This window comes from Aegilops tauschii, chromosome 7, assembly GCF_002575655.3.
Source record: "Aegilops tauschii subsp. strangulata cultivar AL8/78 chromosome 7, Aet v6.0, whole genome shotgun sequence".
NCBI classification, from domain to species: Eukaryota; Viridiplantae; Streptophyta; class Magnoliopsida; order Poales; family Poaceae; genus Aegilops; species Aegilops tauschii.
The window spans coordinates 24660773-24682609 of record NC_053041.3 but is presented as its reverse complement, the minus strand read 5'-3'; the positions used below and the strand labels follow the sequence as shown (position 1 = coordinate 24682609).

Below are 21837 nucleotides of genomic sequence, written 5' to 3'. Positions count from 1 at the left end.
GGGGGGGGGCATGGAGCCCTCAGCCATTGGCGAAGGCGGAAGAGGGCTGAGGCGGCGAGCACCGTCTCGCTCGCAGTTGGCTCTGAGGCCGTGACATGCCGCGTCAAACGGCGCGGTGGCCGGGTCCTGCGGCGTGGTGGCCATGGCCTGGTACGGGCTCGGGCGGAGCGCGGGCAGCGGCCACGGCGCCGGCGAGCGCAGCGCCCAGCCGGGCGTGCGACTCTTCGCCGCGCGGGGCCTGAGGCGTCGTGCACTCGCCTGCTCTCCCGCGGCTGGTGCCCGGAGTCCAGGCCGAGGGCTCTGCGACTTCAACGCCAGCGATCCGTTTCCGTCGATGGAGTGGTTTGTCGCTTCGCTCAGAGAAGAGCGTGCTGATAACGTGTTCGAGATCAAAGTGAAATCCCTGTCGTTTGTATTAGATGTTCTCCAATATATACAAGTTGTAAGAGAGGCGACGCTTGAGAGAGGCGCCTGTTGAGGAGTCAACCAACGCAACGGTTGATATGAAGTCAACCGCCTGTGGTTCGTGCAAGGGTAGATTACCCCTTAATTAACATGTGTTAATTAAGCTCTAACAATTTGCACTCACATTTCAGCTATGACTGACGTAACCGGACTTAGACTGACGACATCCTTGCTGAAAACGCTTGGTAGTTTGGAATATACGTGCATGCCAATCATGTGCTTTAGTCGTCAATTAAGTTGAAACGGATCCAAGCCAGTTATTTTGTAGGAATTTCAATAGGGCTGATGCCTGCAACAACCACCAGCTCTTGACTGACTTATTAGAAAAAAATCATTCCACGCCGGCGTCCATAGCAACTGTTCATACGAAATTTATGTTTTTTCTTAGGAAACTCTCCGGCCGCGTCCTCGAGTCTCTTGCAATATTATTAGTTCCTAGTTGAAATTAATGGATACTTCCAGCAAATCAAAAATTGAAATGGATCTCTAAAAGACAACCGCTGGCTATTGACCGACTGTCCAAGCTACGAAAGAGCCACTACCTCTTGATTACAACCACGGGACGCTTGATTGTTGGCAATTCATTCTACGTCGGCGTCCAGACCAAGTGTTCATACGTGGTGTATATATACAAGAGTATGTATATATTTTATTTGAACACAATATAATCGAAGTCGCTTGCATAGTATACACTCATCCCTATAAACGCACGTACGCACATCCTACTCCTGTGAACATCTCCGAGAGACTGAGTCGGCAAAGCATCTTGAGGTTGATCAAGTAGTCGACGCAAACGTCTCCTCCTACTATCGTCGGGAAGGTTGAATAAATCTAAAAAATGCGGGCACTAATATCAAGTCTAGGACTTGAACCCTTTTTTTGAAGGAAAACGCCATCATGGCTTACTTTATTGAAAATTAACAAGAGCTTACATCATTCACGAGCGCATTAAGAATAACATCAGGAGGTTCATCAACCCAAACACAAGAAAAGGAATTCTGAAAGCTGAACTTTGCTAACTCTTGTGCAGACTGATTAGCTTCCCGCAAGCAATGAAAAAATTTGACGTTCCCAATTGAGGCTATTAAATCCATGCAATCAGCAAATATAGGTGCTGCTTCACTGCATCAAGTACTTCCAGTACATGCACTGACAACATCTGTAGAATCTGATTCTGCAACAATCCTACTGAAACTGAGCTTTGCTGCCAAAGTGAGGCCATGCTTCATGGCCATTGCTTCAACAGTAGAGGCTTCAGATGCATAAGGAATAAAGGTGCATGATGCTGCTACAAATCTGCCATGGTCATCTCGGATAATCGCAGCATTAGCTCCCGCACCCACATCAGTATGAAATGATGCATCAACATTCAGTTTAAGATCGTCTTTCCCCGGCTTCTCCCAGTGTACAGTTTCCTTCAGATCAATTTTCTGGTTGGCTTTAATGAACGCATTGCAGAGAGCAAGAATCTTCATTGGCCATTGTGACAGGGGCGGAATACTTTCATTATGTGTAGTCCTTCGACGTATCCACCAGAGGTACCAGCATGCTGTCGCTATAACCTCTGCAATACCCACACTCTGCAGATTTTGATATTGGCCGACTGAACCATCAAGGAGCTGTTCCAGAATTTGAGAACCCGAAGTATCAACAGCAAAAGCATCTCTGATTCTGTTTTCGAAATTCAGAGCTTTCCACAGCTGTTTGGCAGGAGCACAATCAAATAGTAGATGGGCTACATCCTCTGTTCCAGTACGACAAATAGGGCATAGAGGATCAGTGCCCACATGACGCCTAACCAGAATTGCTTTCACCTGAATGGTCGCATGGAGAGCACGCCAACAAAAGATTTTTTATCTTACCAGGTATGGATAGCTTCCAGATTTTCCTCCATATAGGATTTGTGCCTGCTGAAGATGATGCCATCTCGTTAACAGAATTGCCGAACTGGTGCCTCCATTCCACATGGTATGCAGACTTGACTGAAAATGTACCCGATTTGTTAAAGTGCCAAGCAATGAAATCATTAAAACCATTCAGGCTCACAGGTATCCCGAGGACTCTATTTGCGTCCACAACTGAGAAAATATCCCTGATCAACACTTCGTCCCATTGTCCAGTCAAAGGATCAATGAGATCTGAAACTTTATCAATAAGAACCACTCCTCTGTCAGAAATAATCCTCCTGGATGGACTAGTCGGTATCCAAGGATCTCTCCAAATATTAATTGATGTACCATTGCCAACACGCCAAATGTTGCCTCGTTTAAAAGTTTGAATACCTGCAACTATGCTCTGCCAGGTAAAAGAAGACCCCTTCTTTGGTCCAGCTTGAAGAACATGTTGGTTTGGATAGTACTTAGCTTTTAGTATCTTAGAACAGAGGGAGTCAGGTTTTTCAATCAACCGCCACACTTGTTTTGCTAACATGGCCAAGTTAAACGAATGGAAATCTCGGAAACCTAGCCCCCCTTGATACTTAGGGAAGCATAATTTTCACCAAGCAAACCAATGCATTTTCCTATCATTTTCCTTATCTCCCCACCAAAACTTTGCTACTGCATCTGCCATCTCCTTACAAATACCTTTTGGAATCTTGAAAACTCCCATTGCATATACAGGAATAGTTTGAGCTACGGCCTTCAATAAGGTTTCCTTACCAGCAATAGATAGGTTCTTTTCTTTCCAACCATTAATTCTCTGTATTATTCTTTCCACCAGATGTTTGAAGCAATCACTTCTATCAATCCCTACAAGTGCCGGGAGTCCCAAATACCTATCTGATAATGCTTCATTGTCAATGTTGAGATGTAAGCAAATATCCACCCTCATATCCACCTCAGTGTTTGGGCTAAAGAAAATACTAGATTTTGCTACACTCACCAATTGTCCTGAATTTGCACAATAAGTATGAAGTACCCACTGTAAGGAAGTTGCATTCTTCATATACAACTTCATGAGGATTAGGGAGTCATCAGCAAATAAAAGGTGTGAAACTGATGGTGCATTTCTGCACACCCTAATCCCATCGATGCCACCATCTTCTTCTTCAAACAACAGTAAACTAGAAAGTGCCTCTAAACATAGCAAAAACAGGTATGGTGATAACGGATCCCCTTGCCGGAGACCTCTGGTGGGAACAAACTGTTCTGTTTCTTGAGAGGTCTACCTGACATTATATTTCACAGAAGAAACACAACTGAGTATAAGATTAACCCACTGCTCATTAAAGCCCAATTAGCATTATCTCTCTCAAGAATTTCCATTCCACTATCATAAGCTTTGTGCATATCCAACTTTACTGCACATAACCATATTTCCCCTTCCTTTTATTTTTTATCATATGAATACACTCATATGAAACAAGTACATTGTCGGTAATAAGTCTGCCAGGTACAAAGGCATTCTGTGTGGGAGCAATAATCTCTGGCAAAATAGATTTCAATCTACTGGACAACATTTTTGATATGATCTTATATATCACATTGCAAAGGCCAATGGGACGATACTGAGAAATTAATTCTGGGGCATCTACCTTTGGGATGAGAACAATATTAGTGTCATTCCACCCCTCTGGGATTTGTCCTCCCTGAATGGCCGCAAGTACCTCCATAGTAATTTCCTCACCGATTAAGTGCCAACACCTCTTGAAGAAGATAGCATGTAAACCATCTGGTCCAGGTGCTTTCAGGTCACCAATGCTAAAGGCAGCTTGTTTCACATCCTCAGGCGTGAATGGCTTCATAAGGTGCTCATTCATTATATCACTTACTTTTGGCACAATTTTTCCCAGAAGTTCATGATCTATATCATTCACTTGAGAAGTAAATAGATTAGTAAAATAATCTCGAATATGAGGGTTCAACAGATTTATACCTTCCAACCAGACCCCCTGGTCATTTTTTAACTTCTTTATATAATTTTTCTTCCTTCGTTCTGAGGCAAAACCTTGGAAAAAGCGTGTGTTTCTGTCTCCATTTTTCAGCCAATTCACCCGTGGACTTCCTCCTGTTCCAATAGCTCTTCTATTTCTGTTATTAACTTTTTCTTTTTTCCTTCATTTATATCGGTCATTGGCCCCCTCATCACTCTTTCCAAATCTCTCTGTTTCTTTCGAAGCTTCTTCATAGGTCGTTTCAGAACGAACTGGTCCCAGGCATGCAAACCGGCATGCAACCGACCAAGTTTATCCAGGACTCCATTCCCCGAGACCTGCAACTCAGCCTCACTCCACGCCTGCCCGACGGCATCAGAGAAAGATGGTTCCTGCAGCCAACGCGCTTCAAAGCGAAGCTTGTGATTCTGCGCTGCTTCGCGTCCTTCTCTATGATACATCGTGTCCAATAGCAACGGTCTGTGATCAGAGTCCGCAAAGCCCATGTGAATGATTGCCGCATCCGGAATCTTGCATGGCGGCGAGCTGCATCCGTCAATGGAGGCAAGCTGCAACTACGCGTCCAGAATGCTGGCACTGTCATGCCCAAATGGTGGAACTATATTGACAGTTGCTGCGATTCTCAGACACACACGAGCTTCCATGTTGACCATGGCGGCAGATGTAGGAACCCGCAACTTTCGGTGGTGACCACGCCCACGGGTGCTGCAACCACGGTGGCCAGATGCTAGAACAGTGGAGGTCGGATGCTGGGATGGGCTAGAACCCGGTGTTGCGACGGGGCAACAATTTGGTGCGGCGAATTTTGTGTTGGAACCGGCATTAGGGGTTGGAGGTGTTCTGCGAAGGGAGACATTGCTGGCTGTGAGGCACGTGTGAGCAAAACGGCCATGCCCGAGCTGGATTGCCGGGATGGGGAAGGACTCTAGAATTCTTATTTCTGTTGCGAGACCCAGATCCAACGGTCGTCATCGGCTGAATCGGAAGGCTCGGGTGCGACTTGCCAAAACTGGCGCCGCGCCTAGCAGCACCCATTTTTTTTTTGAGAAACACCTGTAATTTTATTCATACTCATAACAATTACATGTATACCGATTTGGATTTCTTGGAAACACCTTCTTCGCTGCACCAATCTCTGTTAGAAAAAATACTCCAAAGACATCGGTAAAAATGCTGCAATTGGACTGGAGCAACGATGTTGTCACTTTTTCACCCGCACGAACATTACCAATAATGATATTTGAAAGCACCTTGAGTCGCCCATCAAAAAGGATGGGAGGCCTTGATCGGTGAACGCACTTGGACCAGGGATGATCCCCTAGAAGTGCAGGACGTCGGATCACAATATCTTCACCATGATGTCAATGAAACACTTCGACTTCATAAAGAATCAAACCAACAGAAAAAGTTTGATACATCAAGCTAAACTCATCAAATCCGAATAATCGGATCTGCGAGGACAGAAAACTCTCTAATCTCATGGCACCGCCAAAAGAACGATAGTAAATTTTTTCTCACAAAATACAATGATCACCAGATGATGACGAGGACCGTAGGACCCATAATTAATCTGTGACAGAGGCTATTGGGTCATTTGTCAATTTTTAAATTTGTCAGACATGTTGCACGTTGCTCCACATTTATTGATTAATGTATTCTAAGAATATATTTAATGATCAATGATTAATCCATGATTGAGCGGTTATTAAGTCATTTATTAGACTTTAAATTTGTTGGAGGTGTTACCTGCTACCCCTATAGTCTATATATATAAACGAGGCTTTGTCCTTCGGCACTTCCACACTTAAGTTCCACTAGCACATATGCCCGTGCGTTGCAACGGGAGAGATGTTTCTTTGGAGAAGCAATGGAGAGATAATTGATGTGTCCACCAAAAAGATCTCCATAGCGGTGCGATCGAGAATGGAGTTGTGGTCTTCTCGCGGGTCATGTTTGTCCCGCAAGATCTTGATAGTGGTGGGGTTAGTCGGCGTGGCGGCAACCATCCGACTCGTGCATTTTTTTCCTTCGGGTCCGCCCTTGTCTCGGGGTTGCGTCTGCTTCCTCGTTTGGTAGCTATGCGGCGGCGATCTTTGGGCATGGTTGCTTCGACCACTCTCCCTTACGATGGCGTAACCGGATGGATTACTAATTGTAGCGCATAAATCTCATTTTATTAGCATATTTAGTGCATAACCAGACATTATGTCCCTTCTCTATTAGAGTTTATTCTTTTTGATTATTTTAGCGCTCATGTGCCAATTTTTTTTATTCGAGCCAAACCAACTTATTCAATTTTATTGGCCCCAAAAAAAAATTGCTCCCTCGGACGACCCAGTAGGGGAGTACGGCTGAGGCCCAATACAGCCTATGCGACACTACATGGGGCTACTATATGATGCTAGTTGCATAAAATAGCGTGTGGGAAACACATCAGTTCGCACTGGTAAGCGCCAAGACGACCTGTGTTAGTAAGGCACGGATTTTCCTAAAAAATGATGAGCTGATGCATCGAAATCATGCCCTCAAAGACCAGACTACGTGCTGCTAGCCACTCGAAGAAACGAGTCCTACCAGCCAATGGCCAGCTCAAACCTTTAATGTCGGATTGGAAACAACTTTTTTTGAACTGTTTAAAAAAAAATTGCTGAATATTCTTAGAAACATGAACAATTTTACAAATCCCAAACACTTTAATTCTTTACATTTTCAGAAATACACAACAAAATTTGGAACACTCAAAATTCACAATTTTATTTGAAAAATAAACCTTTTATAATTACATGAACATGTTTTAAATTTGTGATTTTTTAAAAAAGGAAACGTATTTTGAACATTCACAACAATTTTTGAAAATATGTTTCTTTAAACTCAGACATTATTCTGAATTTGCGAACATTCCGCTAAAACAAAAATATTATTCATATTTTGAAAAAAAAATTGAATGCATATTTTTTCAGGAAAATCTCAAACCACTTTGAAATACGCAAAGAAAAATTGGAACATTTTTTAAAAATCTGAACTAATTTTAGAATGAGAACAAAAATTTAATGTTCTGAACGTTTTTTGAAATGAAATATATTTTAAAATACCAGAAATTTTAAAAAAATGGGAGTTTTCTTTTATTATGAAACTTTTCTGAAATTTGAATTTACGAAAAAAAGGGAGAAAGAAAAATAAACTTGAAAGGAAAAAAAAGAAGAAAAGGAAAGAAACGTAAAAAGAAAAATAGAAACATAACACAGAACAAAAATGGAAAACAGTTCAGCCCAGCTCGGGCACCCTATGTGAATTTGCGACTATTTTGAAATGAGAACAAAGATTTAATGTTCTGATCATTTTTCAAAACGGAATGTATTTTAAAATTCTGAACACTTTTTAAAAAAATCGATTTTTTATGATATTATGATCATTTTTTTCAAAAAATTTAATTTACAAAAAAGGGAGAAAAAAATAAACTTGAAAGGAAAAAGACCAACGAAAAAGAAAAAGAAAAATAAAAATAAACAGAAAAAGAAAATTAGAAACATAACAAAAAAAAACATGTCTGCCCAGCCGTGTGCGATAAATACGGTTTTTCCACTTGCATGGACACGAAAAAAACTGGGTTGACTTTACTGGGCCATACCGCAAGCGGCCCATGTACGAAATCTGTCGTTTTTCTTTTCTAATAGACGAACGGACAAAAATTTAGTACCACCTCGATAGAAAAAACTCTTTTCGATGGTGAACAGATGAAAAAATCGGAGAAACGCACCTTGCTTTATTAGTAGGTATAGATTATTACTAGCTGTAGAGCAATAGGTATCGACTGGCCGGAGCAATTGACCAAAGATCCATCTCAAAGCTCTCCAACTGATCGAAGGTATATTTGTCTAGCGATCAGTCGGCCACTCCAAGCTTTTCCTACTTTTCACATATATGATCTAGCTAAGAAAATCCATGAGCCTTTTTTTTGAACAAGAAATCCATGAGCTTGAATGTTTCCTCGCAACTGTGTGCAAATCATACCTAAGCACCCAAGGACCTTGTTTTACCCTTTAGGACATGTCTGATTTGTTGGAGATATGATTTGCGGTGTCCAATCGGGTTTAAAAAATGGAACTATAATACATTTGAGATTCTTCTGTTTGGTACTCCCTCTTACTAGCTTTAAAAACGTTCTTATATTATGGGACAAAAGGATAATAAATATAAAGCCCATAAAGTATGCATACGTACGTCAAGGTTGTGCAGGTGCAACTATGGGAAGCATGGGAAAATCCAGAGCAATGACCGTGCAGGAGCTCGCTAACATCGGCAAGCCCGACGTGCCAGAACAGTACATGGTGCGTGGTTACCACGACCAGCAGCTCGCCACGGCCGTCGCAGCACTGATCCCTGTCATTGACCTCTGCTGTCCTTTTAACAAAGACGGTGCAGCCGTCGATGAGGCGTCCAAGCTCCGGGCAGCGCTCGAGTCATGAGGCCTCTTCCTTGTAAGTAACAATTCTATCAGCACTTCAGCACCCGGTATAGTACTCCACCAATTTGTAGCAAGAGGAAGCATTCGTATTCATGTTGCTTCATATGTACGTTTCTGCAAGCAGCTCGGTAACCATGGCATAGAAGCCACCATGATGGATGACATGATGACCGTGTCGAGGGAGTTGTTCCGGCGGCCATTCGATGACAAGCAGAGGTACACCAACCTGATCGACGGCGAGCAGTTCCAGCTTGAGGGGTACGGGAAGGACTAAGTGAGGTCGCCAGATCAGATCCTGGACTGGTCTGACCGCCTCTACCTCAAAGTGGAGCCCGAGGACAAGCAGTGGATCACCCTCTGGCCAACATATCCCGAAAACTTCAGGTCATCAATTGATCTGAGCGATGTCTTCCCAAATTTCCTGGCTCGGGGGTTAAGAATCAGTAGCTCATATTTTTTGTGTTTGCAGGGATGTTCTGCATGAGTTCACAAAGAAATGTGGGAGAGTGAAGGACCATCTGCTCCGGGCAATGGCAACGCTGCTGGAGCTTAACCACGATGACTACTTTGTGGACCAGCCTGGGGAGAAGGCTGAAACTAACGTGAGATGCAGCTACTACCCACAGTGTCCAAGGCCAGAGCTTGTATTTGGTCTCAAGCCTCACTGCGATGGAACCATTCTTACAATTCTCATGGTCGATGACAACGTCGGTGGCCTTCAAGTTCTAAGAGATGGGGTGTGGTGGGATGTACCGACCATACCTCGCACCCTCCTGGTCATTATAGGAGATCAGACTGAGGTGCGCTTTTTCTAATAAACTAACTTTGTTTGGTCAGGTTAGAATGTTAGCCTTTTGATGAAAAATACTTTAATAGTATAACAAATTTATAGTCTTTCCTAACATATCCACATAAAACACAACAATCAAACTTACAAGCGAGGTATTTTGAACATAAAATCATTTTGTTGAAAGTTTCTAAGGTGTTGGGTTGATCGATTTAAATGTTTGTTGCACAGATATTGAGCAATGGGTTCTTCACTAGCCCTGTGCATAGGGTCGTGACAAATGCAAAGAAAGAGAGGCTATCGGTGGCTCTAGACTATGTTGACCACGAGAGAGAAATCGAGCCATCGCCATAGCTGATTAATGAGAAGAGACCAGCATTGTACAGGAAAGTTAAGGTCAAGGACTATATTGCCGCGCTCTATGAACATTTCTCTCAAGGGACAATGGTTATTGATACACTGCAGATATAATTAAGCAGTATGTATCATGGGTGTCATGCAAAAAATGTGATCATTTTAGGACCAATGTTTGTATCGTGTATTGTTAAATGGCAAGTGTATTAAGTACTCCCTTTTTTTCTAAAGGAAATATGCCCTATAGGCAATAATAAAGTTGTTATTTATATTTCCTTACATCATGGTAAATGTTTACTATTCATGCTAGAATTGTATTAACCGGAAACTTAGTACATGTGTGAATACATAGACAAACAGAGTGTCACTAGTATGCCTCTATTTGACTAGCTCGTTGAATCAAAGATGGTTAAGTTTCCTAGCCATAGACATGAGTTGTCGTTTGATTAACGGGATCACATCATTAGAGAATGATGTGATTGACTTGACCCATTCCGTTAGCTTAGCACTTGATCGTTTAGTTTATTGCTATTGCTTTCTTTATGACTTATACATGTTCCTATGACTATGAGATTATGCAACTCCTGAATACCGAAGGAACACTTAGTGTGCTATCAAACGTCACAACATAAATGGGTGATTATAAAGATCCTCTACAGGTGTCTCCGATGGTGTTTGTTGAGTTGGCATAGATCGAGATTAGGTTTTGTCACTCCGAGTATCGGAGAGGTTTCTCTGGGCCCTCTCGGTAATGCACATCACTACAAGCCTTGCAAGCAATGTGACTAATGAGTTAGTTATGGGATGACGCATTACGGAACGAGTAAAGAGACTTGCTGATAATGAGATTGAACTAGGTATTGAGATACCGACGATCGAATCTCGGGCAAGTAACATACCGATGACAAAGGGAACAACGTATGTTGTTATGCGGTTTGACCAATAAACATCTTCGTAGAATATGTAGGAACCAATATGAGCATCCAGTTCCGCTATTGGTTATTGACCGGAGATGAGTCTCGGTCATGTCAACATAGTTCTCGAACCCGTAGGGTCCGCACGCTTAACGTTCGGTGACGATCGGTATTATGAGTTTACGTGTTTTGATGTACCGAAGGTTGTTCGGAGTCCCGAATTTGATCACGGACATGACGAGGAGTCTCGAAATGGTCGAGACATAAAGATCGATATATTGGATGGCTATGTTGGGACATCGGAAGGGTTCCGGGTGAGTTCGGGCATTTACCGGAGTACCGGGGGGTTACCGGAACCCCCCGGGGAGTATATGGGCCTTATTGGGCCTTAGTGGGAGAGAGGAGGAGGCGGCCCAGGAGGGGGCGCGCCCCCAAGCCCAATCCGGATTGGGAGGGGGGTCGCCCCCCTTTCCTTCCTCCCTCTCTCCTCCTTCCTTCCTCTCCTACTCCAACTAGGGAAGGGGGGGAATCCTACTCCCGGTGGGAGTAGGACTCCCCTAGGGCGCGCCATAGATAGGGCCGGCCCCTCCCCTCCTCCACTCCTTTATATACGGGGGAGGGGGGGCACCCCATAGACACACAAGTTGATTGCTTAGCCGTGTGCGGTGCCCCCCTCCACAGATTTCCACCTCGGTCATATTGTTGTAGTGCTTAGGCGAAGCCCTGCTTCGGTAACTTCATCATCACCGTCATCACGCCGTCGTGCTGACGAAGCTCTCCCTCGACACTCAACTGGATCAAGAGTTCGTGGGACGTCACCGAGCCGAATGTGTGCAGATCGCGGAGGTGTCATACTTTCGGTACTAGGATCGGTTGGATCGTGAAGATGTACGACTACATCAACCGCGTTGTCATAACGCTTCCGCTTTCGGTCTACGAGGGTACATGGACAACACTCTCCCCTCTCGTTTCTATGCATCACCAAAATGGATCTTACGTGTGCATTTGAATTTTTTTAAAATTACTGTGTTCCCCATTAGTGGCATCCGAGCCAGGTCTATGCGTAGATGTTATATGCACGAGCAGAAAACAAAGAGTTGTCGGCGATAATATTCATACTGATTACCAGCATGTCATACTTTGATTCGGCGGTATTGTTGGATGAAGCGGTCCGGACCGACATTACGCGTACGCTTACGCGAGACTGGTTCTACCGACGTGCTTCGCACACAGGTGGCTGGCGGGTATCAGTTTCTCCAACTTTAGTTGAATCGAGTGTGACTACGCCCGGTCCTTGTTGAAGGTTAAAACTGCGCACTTGACGAAAAATTGTTGTGTTTTGATGCGTAGGTAAGAACGGTTCTTGCTCAGCCCGTAGCAGCCACGTAAAACTTGCAACAACAAAGTAGAGGACGTCTAACTTGTTTTTGCAGGGCATATTGTGATGCGATATGGTCAAGAAATGATGCTAAATTTTATTGTATGAGATGATCATGTTTTGTAACAGAGTTATCGGCAACTGGCAAGAGCCATATGGTTGTCGCTTTATTGTATAAAATGCAATCGCCAAGCAGGGCCGGTCCTGAGATTTTGGGGGCCCGGGGCAAGAAAAAATTTTGGGGCCCCTTAATATATATAATTATCAATAACACTTGAATGCAACCAATTTTGATATTATTCTAGAAGTTTCTTCTAAAATCCCGCTGGCCATCCAGGACCTAGCGGTAAGGCCATGATTCGTGTCTAGAGATCAGTCATTCTTCTGTAGGCAAAACATGTGCACAAACACAAACTCCAAATGTTAGACATCCGTGTATCCTGAGAAAGTTTTAACTCGGCTACGGAACGACTAAGCAAGCAAAGGACAATAAATATATATAAGATCTAGTCTCTTAACATAATTCTCGATAAAAATCCACTTATGATAGGGTCAATGTCAGTTTTATCCAACAATCTTTATGGATGCGAAATATTGCCAAATCATTTAGCAGTGGAAGATATGCATCTTATATGTATGTGAAGATAAATTACTTAATCAGCAACATGAATAATAGGGAATAGTACACGAGTGATATACCTCTTATTTTTTGCGGGTACGAATGATATACCTCATACAAATCGCATCAGTGTCCGTGATTAGGCGCTCAGCAACGACGCAATATGGACGTCAGGATGGAGGCACCTGCAATATACTCCCAGCACCTAGAAAGTGGATAACGGACGCACTAGGTGCTGTCAATTGCCATGACCAGGCGATGTGCGTGTGAGTCCCGCGTGGCCGCGTCCAGCTACTCGAGCTGCCGGCGGCCTGCGACTTGTGATCTAAAATTCGGGACCAGGGAGCAGAGAATAGGGCAGTGGATTAGGGATGCGATCTCACGTCTCAAGAGTTACGCCGTGATTTGCGTGTTTACATCAATGTGGCCTAATTTTGTTTACTTGAGCCAATTACATTTCGGGAGAAGAAAGTAGTGAATTACTGATTGCGTACTTGCCTAGTCTGCTACCTCTTTCCTTTATTTGAGCTAATTTCATTTCAGGAAATGATATGGGCCTATGGGCCACCTTCGTACCACTGTGCCATCAGGGCCCCTGGATTTTGGGGGCCCGGGGCGGCCGCCCCCTGCCCCCCCATCCGGGCCGGGCCTGTCGCCAAGTAACTGCTTTACTTTATCACTAAGCGGTAGCGATAGTCGTAGAAGCAATAGTTGGCGAGACGACAACGATGCTTCGATGGAGGTCAAGGTGTCAAGCCGGTGACGATGGTGATCATGACGGTGCTTTGGAGATGGAAATCAAAGGCATTAGATGATGATGGCCATATCATATCACTTATATCGATTGCATGTGATGTTTATCCTTTATGCATCTTATTTTCCTTAGTTCGGTGGTAGCATTATAAGATGATCTCTCACTAAATTTCAAGGTACAAGTGTTCTCCCTGAGTATGCACCGTTGCGAAAGTTCGTCGTGCCGAGACACCATGTGATGATCGGGGTGTGACAAGCTCTACGTTCACATACAACGGGTGCAAGCCAGTTTTGCACACGCAGAATACTCGGGTTAAACTTGACGAGCCTAGCATATGCAGATATGGCCTCGGAACACTGAGAGCGAAAGGTCGAGAGTGAATCATATAGTAGATATGATCAACATAGTGATGTTCATCATTGAAAACTACTCCATCTCACGTGATGATTGGACATGGTTTAGTTGATTTGGATCACGTGATCACCTAGATGATTAGAGGGATATCTATCTAAGTGGGAGTTCTTAAGTATATGATTAATTGAACTTTAATTTATCATGAACTTAGTACCTGATAGTGTTTTGCATGTCTATGTTGTTGTAGATCAATGGCCCGTGCTACTGTTCCTTTGAATTTTAATGCGTTCCTAGAGAAAGCTAAGTTGAAAGATGATGGTAGCAACTACACGGACTAGGTCCATAACTTGAGGATTATCCTCATGGCTGCACAAAAGAATTACGTCCTGGAAGCACCGGTAGGTGCCAGGCCTGCTGCAGATGCTGCTGATGACGTTAAGAACGTCTGGCAGAGTAAAGCTGATGACTACTCGATAGTTCAGTGTGCCATGCTTTACGGCTTAGAATCGGGACTTCAACGATGTTTTGAACGTCATGGAGCATATGAGATGTTCCAGGAGTTGAAGTTAATATTTCAAGCAAATGCCCGGATTGAGAGATATGAAGTCTCCAATAAGTTCTACAGCTGTAAAATGGAGGAGAATAGTTATGTCAGTGAACATATACTCAAAATGTCTAGGTACCACAACCACTTGACTCAGCTGGGAGTTAATCTTCCTGATGATAGTGTCATTGACAGAGTTCTTCAATCACTGCCACCAAGCTACAAGAGCTTCGTGATGAACTATAATATGCAAGGGATGGATAAGACAATTCCCGAGCTCTTCGCGATGCTAAAGGCTGCGGAGGTAGAAATCAAGAAGGAGCATCAAGTGTTGATGGTCAACAAGACCACCAGTTTCAAGAAAAAGGGTAAAGGGAAGAAGGAGAACTTCAAGAAGAACGGCAAGCAAGTTGCTACTCAAGTGAAGAAGCCCATGTCTGGACCTAAGCCTAAGACTGTGTGCTTCTACTTCAAAGAGACTGGTGACTGGAAGCGAAACTGCTCCAAATATTTGGCGGATAAGAAGGATGGCAAGGTGAACAAAGGTATATGTGGAGTGAAGTCTGACTTAAACCTTGAAGTTGTAGTGCCGGTCGAAAACGAACCCTCACATCTGAATCCCTGAAGTCTATACCCTGTCCTATCTAATCCCGGACGTTTTTAACCTTGTTACCCTTTTAGGAGTGGATTTGCTGATGTGGCAGGGAGAGACCGGGATTGCTGACTTATTTAAAGGAAAAATAACGTGAGTGCATGCATGCATGCATGTGCGTGGTAGCGTAGGCGCAAAAAGGAAAAACAAAACGCATGTACGCATACGCATTGGCCGGGTTACAAGCTCCACGCTGGCGACGTCGCGGCGCTCGCCGACTTCCGACTCGCCGCCGACCGCTCCGGTGTGCTCTGGAGCTGGAACCTGTCTGCTAGTCCATCCCATGCACCGGAGAGATAACAATCCTGCCGCTCGCCAAGCTGGTGCTCGAGGCCTGTCCGGAGCGGATGCAATCCCACCGCGTGCCAGACTCGACGGCTTCCGCGTGCTCAGTCAGTCAGCCTCAAGGGAGTCACTTCCCCGCCGTCGTCCTGGACCTCTCACACCTCGTCGGGCTGAAGTTGCTCTTCCTCTCGCGCAACGCGCTCTTCGGCGGGATCCCGCCATGCGAGCCCACTATTGTACACCACTTCCTGCACTGGCGAGCTGTCGGGCATCTCGTCAGCTCCTGGATGGCTGGATGGCCCAGTCTATTGCGTGTTGCACCGGTCACCGGTGGCCGGAGCATGAGCACACCTCTTCGTTGGAGCTTCCGCGCTACCATCCATCTACTTCCTCTTCTTCATCATGTATGCGGCACTCGTCGCTGCCTGGGTCTCCATACTACATCACACCCTAGGCCCTGGTACATCCCTGTTTGGATAGTATCACAAGGTTAAAAACAACCGGGATTAGAAAGGACAGGGTACAAACTTCAGGGATTTAGAGGTGAGGGTTCATTCTAGACAAGTCCTACAACTTCAAGGTTTAAATCAGACTTCACTCGTATATGTGATATACATGTTATTGATGTGTACCTTACTAATGCTCGCAGTAGTGCCTGGGTATTTGATACTGGTTCTGTTGCTAATATTTGCAACTCGAAACTGGGACTACAGATTAAGCGAAGATTGGCTAAGGACGAGGTGACGATGCGCGTGGGAAATGGTTCCAAAGTCGATGTGATCGCGGTCGGCACACTACCTCTACATCTACCTTCGGGATTAGTTTTAGACCTGAATAATTGTTATTTGGTGCCAGCGTTAAGCATGAACATTATATCTGGATCTTGTTTGATGCGAGACGGTTATTCATTTAAATCAGAGAATAATGGTTGTTCTAATTATATGAGTAATATCTTTTATGGTCATGCACCCTTGAAGAGTGGTCTATTCTTTTTGAATCTCGATAGTAGTGACACACATATTCATAATATTGAAGCCAAAAGATGCAGAGTTGATAATGATAGTGCAACTTATTTGTGGCACTGCCGTTTGGGTCATATTGGTGTAAAGCGCATAAAGAAACTCCATTCTGATGGACTTTTGGAATCACTTGATTATGAATCACCTGGTACTTGCGAACCATGCCTCATGGGCAAGATGACTAAAACTCCGTTCTCCGGAACAATGGAGCGAGCAACAGATTTATTGGAAATCATACATACTGATGTATGTAGTCCAATGAACATTGAGGCTCGCGGCGGGTATCATTATTTTCTCACCTTCACAGATGATTTGAGCAGATATGGGTATATCTACTTAATGAAACATAAGTCTGAAACATTTGAAAAGTTAAAAGAATTTCATAGTGAAGTGGAAAATCATCGTAACAAGAAAATAAAGTTTCTACGATCTGATCATGGAGGAGAATATTTGAGTTACGTGTTTGGTCTTCATTTGACACAATGTGGAATAGTTTCGCAACTCACGCCACCCGAAACACCACAACGTAATGGTGTGTCCGAACGTCGTAATCGTACTTTACTAGATATGGTGCGATCTATGATGTCTCTTACTGATTTACCGCTATCATTTTGGGGATATGCTTTAGAGACGCCTGCATTCACGTTAAATAGGGCACCATCTAAATCCGCGGAGACGACACCTTATGAACTGTGGTTTGGCAAGAAACCCAAGTTGTCGTTTCTTAAAGTTTGGGCTGCGATGCTTATGTGAAAAAACTCCAACCTGATAAGCTCGAATCCAAATCGGAGAAATGTGTCTTCATAGGATACCCAAAGGAGACTATTGGGTACACCTTCTATCACAGATCCGAAGGCAAGACATTCGTTGCCAAGAATGGATCCTTTCTAGAGAAGGAGTTTCTCTCGAAAGAAGTGAGTGGGAGGAAAGTAGAACTTGATAAGGTAACTGTACCTGCTCCCTTATTGGAAAGTAGTTCATCACAGAAATCAGTTCCTGTGACTTCTATACCAATTAGTGAGGAAGCTAATGATTATGATCATGTAACTTCAGATCAAGTTACTACTGAACCTCGTAGGTCAATCAGAGCAAGATTCGCACCAGAGTGGTACAGTAATCCTGTTCTGGAGGTCATGTTACTTGACCATGACGAACCTACGAACTATGAGGAAGCGATGATGAGCCCAGATTCCGCGAAATGGCTTGAGGCCATGAAATTTGAGATGGGATCCATGTACGAGAACAAAGTGTGGACTTTGGTTGACTTGCCTGATGATCGGCAAGCCATCGAGGATAAATGGATCTTCAAGAAAAAGACTGACGCTGACGGTAATGTTAGTGTCTACAAAGCTCGACTTGTTGCGAAAGGTTTTCGACAATTTCAAGGAGTTGAGTACGATGAGACCTTCTCTCCCGTAGCGATGCTTAAGTCCGTCCGAATCATGTTAGCAATTGCTGCATTTTATGATTATGAAATTTGGCAAATGGATGTAAAGACTGCATTCCTGAATGGATTTCTGGAAGAATAGTTGTATATGATGCAACCTGAAGATTTTATCGATCCAAAGGATGCTAACAAAGTGTGCAAGCTCCAGCGATCCATTTATGGACTGGTGCAAGCATCTCGGAGTTGGAACAAACGTTTTGATAGTGTGATCAAAGGATATGGTTTTATACAGACTTTTGGAGAAGCCTGTATTTACAAGAAAGTGAGTGGGAGCTCTATAGCATTTCTAATATTATATGTAGATGACATATTGTTGATTGGAAATGATATAGAATTTCTGGATAGCATAAAAGGATACTTGAATAAGAGTTTTTCAATGAAAGACCTCGGTGAAGCTGCTTATATATTAGGCATCAAGATCTATAGAGATAGATCTAGACGCTTAATTGGACTTTCACAAAGCACATACCTTGATAAAGTTTTGAAGAAGTTCAAAATTGATCAAGCAAGGAAAGGGTTCTTACCTGTGTTACAAGGTGTGAAATTGAGTTAGACTCAATGCCCGACCACTTCAGAAGATAGAGAGAAAATGAAAGTCATTCCCTATGCTTCAGCCATTGGTTCTATCATGTATGCAATGCTGTGTACTAGACCTGATGTGTGCCTTTCTATTAGTTTAGCAGGGAGGTACCAAGGTAATCCAGGAGTGGATCACTGGACAGCGGTCAAGAATATCCTGAAATACCTGAAAAGGACTAAGGATATGTTTCTCGTTTATGGAGGTGACAAAGAGCTCGTCGTAAATGGTTACGTCGATGCAAGCTTTGACACTGATACGGATGACTCTAAGTCACAGACCGGATACATATTTATATTGAACGGTGGAGCTATAAGTTGGTGTAGTTCTAAGCAAAGCGTCGTGGCGGGATCTACGTGTGAAGCGGAGTACATAGCTGCTTCGGAAGCAGCAAATGAAGGAGTCTGGATGAAGAAGTTCATATCCGATCTAGGTGTCATACCTAGTGCATCGGGTCCATTGAAAATATTTTGTGACAATACTGGTGCAATTGCCTTGGCAAAGGAATTCAGATTTGATAAGAGAACCAAGCACATCAAGAGACGCTTAAATTCCATCCGCGATCAAGTCAAGGAGGGAGACATAGAGATTTGCAAGATACATACGGATCTGAATGTTGCAGACCCATTGACTAAGCCTCTCTCACGAGCAAAACGTGATCAACACCAAGACTCCATGGGTGTTAGAATCATTATTGTGTAATCTAGATTATTGACTCTAGTGCAAGTGGGAGACTGAAGGAAATATGCCCTAGAGTCAATAATAAAGTTGTTATTTATATTTCCTTACATTATGATAAATGTTTATTATTCATGCTAGAATTGTATTAACCGGAAACTTAGTACATGTGTGAATACATAGACAAACAGAGTGTCACTAGTATGCCTCTACTTGACTAGCTCGTTGAATCAAAGATGATTAAGTTTCCTAGCCATAGACATGAGTTGTCATTTGATTAACAGGATCACATCATTAGAGAATGATGTGATTGACTTGACCCATTCCGTTAGCTTAGCACTTGATCGTTTAGTTTATTGCTATTGCTTTCTTCATGACTTATACATGTTCCTATGACTATGGGATTATGCAACTCCCGAATACCGGAGGAACACTTAGTGTGCTATCAAACGTCACAACGTAACTGGGTGATTATAAAGATGCTCTACAGGTGTCTACGATTGTGTTTGTTGAGTTGGCATAGATCGAGATTAGGATTTGTCACTCCGAGTATCGGAGAGGTTTCTCTGGGCCCTCTCGGTAATGCACATCACTATAAGCCTTGCAAGCAATGTGACTAATGAGTTAGTTATGGGATGATGCATTACAGAACGAGTAAAGAGACTCGCCGATAACGAGATTGAACTAGGTATTGAGATACCGACGATCGAATCTCGGGCAAGTAACATACGTACCGATGACAAAAGGGAACAACGTATGTTGTTATGCGGTTTGACCGATAAAGATCTTCGTAGAATATGTAGGGACCAATATGAGCATCCAGGTTCTTCTATTGGTTATTGACCGGAGATGAGTCTCGGTCATGTCTACATAGTTCTTGAACCCGTAGGGTCCGCACGCTTAACGTTCGGTGACGATCGGTATTATGAGTTTATGTGTTTTGATGTACCGAAGGTTGTTCGGAGTCCCGGATTTGATCACGGACATGATGAGGAGTCTCGAAATGGTCGAGACATAAAGATCGATATATTGGATGGCTATGTTTTGACATCGAAAGGGTTCCGGGTGAGTTCGGGCATTTACTGGAGTACCGGGGGGTTACCGGAACCCCGCGGGAGTATATGAGCCTTATTGGGCCTTAGTGGGAGAGAGGAGGAGGCGGCCTAGGAGGGGGCGCCCCCCCCAAGCCCAATCTGAATTGGGAGGGGGGCCGGCCCCCCTTTTTCCTTCCTCCCTCTCTCCTCCTTCCTTCCTCTCCTACTCCAACTAGGAAGGGGGGGGGGGGGAATCCTACTCCCGGTGGGAGTAGGACTCCCCTAGGGCGCGCCATAAAGAGGGCCGCCCCCTCCCCTCCTCCACTCCTTTATATACGGGGGAGGGGGGCACCCCATAGACACACAAGTTGATTGCTTAGCCGTGTGTGGTGCCCCTCCACAGATTTCCACCTCGGTCATATCATTGTAGTGCTTAGGCGAAGCCCTGCGTCGGTAACTTCGTCATCACCGTCATCACGCCGTCGTGCTGACGAAGCTCTCCCTCGACACTCAACTGGATCAAGAGTTCATGGGACGTCACCGAGCGGAACGTGTGCAGATCACGGAAGTGCCGTACTTTCGGTACTAGGATCGGTCGGATCGTGAAGACGTACGACTACATCAATCGCGTTGTCATAACGCTTCCGCTTTCGGTTTACGAGGGTACGTGGACAACACTCTCACCTCTCGTTGCTATGCATCACCTAGATGGATCTTGCGTGTGCGTAGGATTTTTTTTGAAATTATTGCGTTCCCCATCATGTTCAACAGCACATGTCATTTCAGGTTGTGCATGGTTTACATGCTACTAAGAAAATAAAGTTACATATCACTAGTGTGTTCTATACGTGAGGATAATATTTCCACTTGTGAATTTCATAAACCATTTCTGTATAGTACCAATGAAAAATGCGAGTTCAAGGACTATTGCTGGGTTGTTTGAGTATGCTTCCCGAGGGACAAGTGTCATCAACAAAGAAGATATTGTTGGAAAATAAAGGTAATAGTTTAAATCCAAGAATTGACTGGAGTCATCATTCACAATAAGAATACGGCGCAAAAATACTTCTAACTGTAGGTAAGACAGTCCTAACAAGGGAATGCAAACAAACGCCGTAAGGTTATCAACACACCTGCCTGCTGCCATGTGTCCCTCGCTCCCACCTGATGACTCCCCGTGGTTGAGATGCCGACAAGCTTTTTGAGCTAGTTGTGGTACCCATCTGCGTCCGAGACTAGTGAGAGGTCTACGACATTCGTTTATGAAGTGTATCTCTCTATGCTAAAGAGCACGGGAGTTCATTTGATTATTGATGGGTAATTACAGGTGCTATGTTTGGGCTGTGGTTCAGGGCGAGCCTTGGTATTTTGGACATGATTAAGCCAAGGTAAGATGTAAAATAGACTGCAAAGTCGTAAATAGACCAAAGGAATCCTGTCTGCTATTTCCTAATCATTGGTACCAATCATGTATAGTTCAAAACATTCAAGTCAAGATCTTTGGCCTTACCCTGAAACCATTGAAAACAGTGAAACATAATATAATAGAAAGACTAAGTGTCGTAGAAAAAACTATATTATATTATTTATCCTACTAGTTTTTTCTGTGGCAATTT

At 43.8% G+C, this 21837-nt stretch overlaps 1 pseudogene; it reads left to right on the top strand.

Moving 5' to 3' along the window:
* Window positions 1–8604: 8604 nt before the first annotated feature.
* Window positions 8605–10083, top strand: LOC109761322 (protein LATERAL BRANCHING OXIDOREDUCTASE 1-like; annotated as a pseudogene).
* Window positions 10084–21837: the final 11754 nt, after the last annotated feature.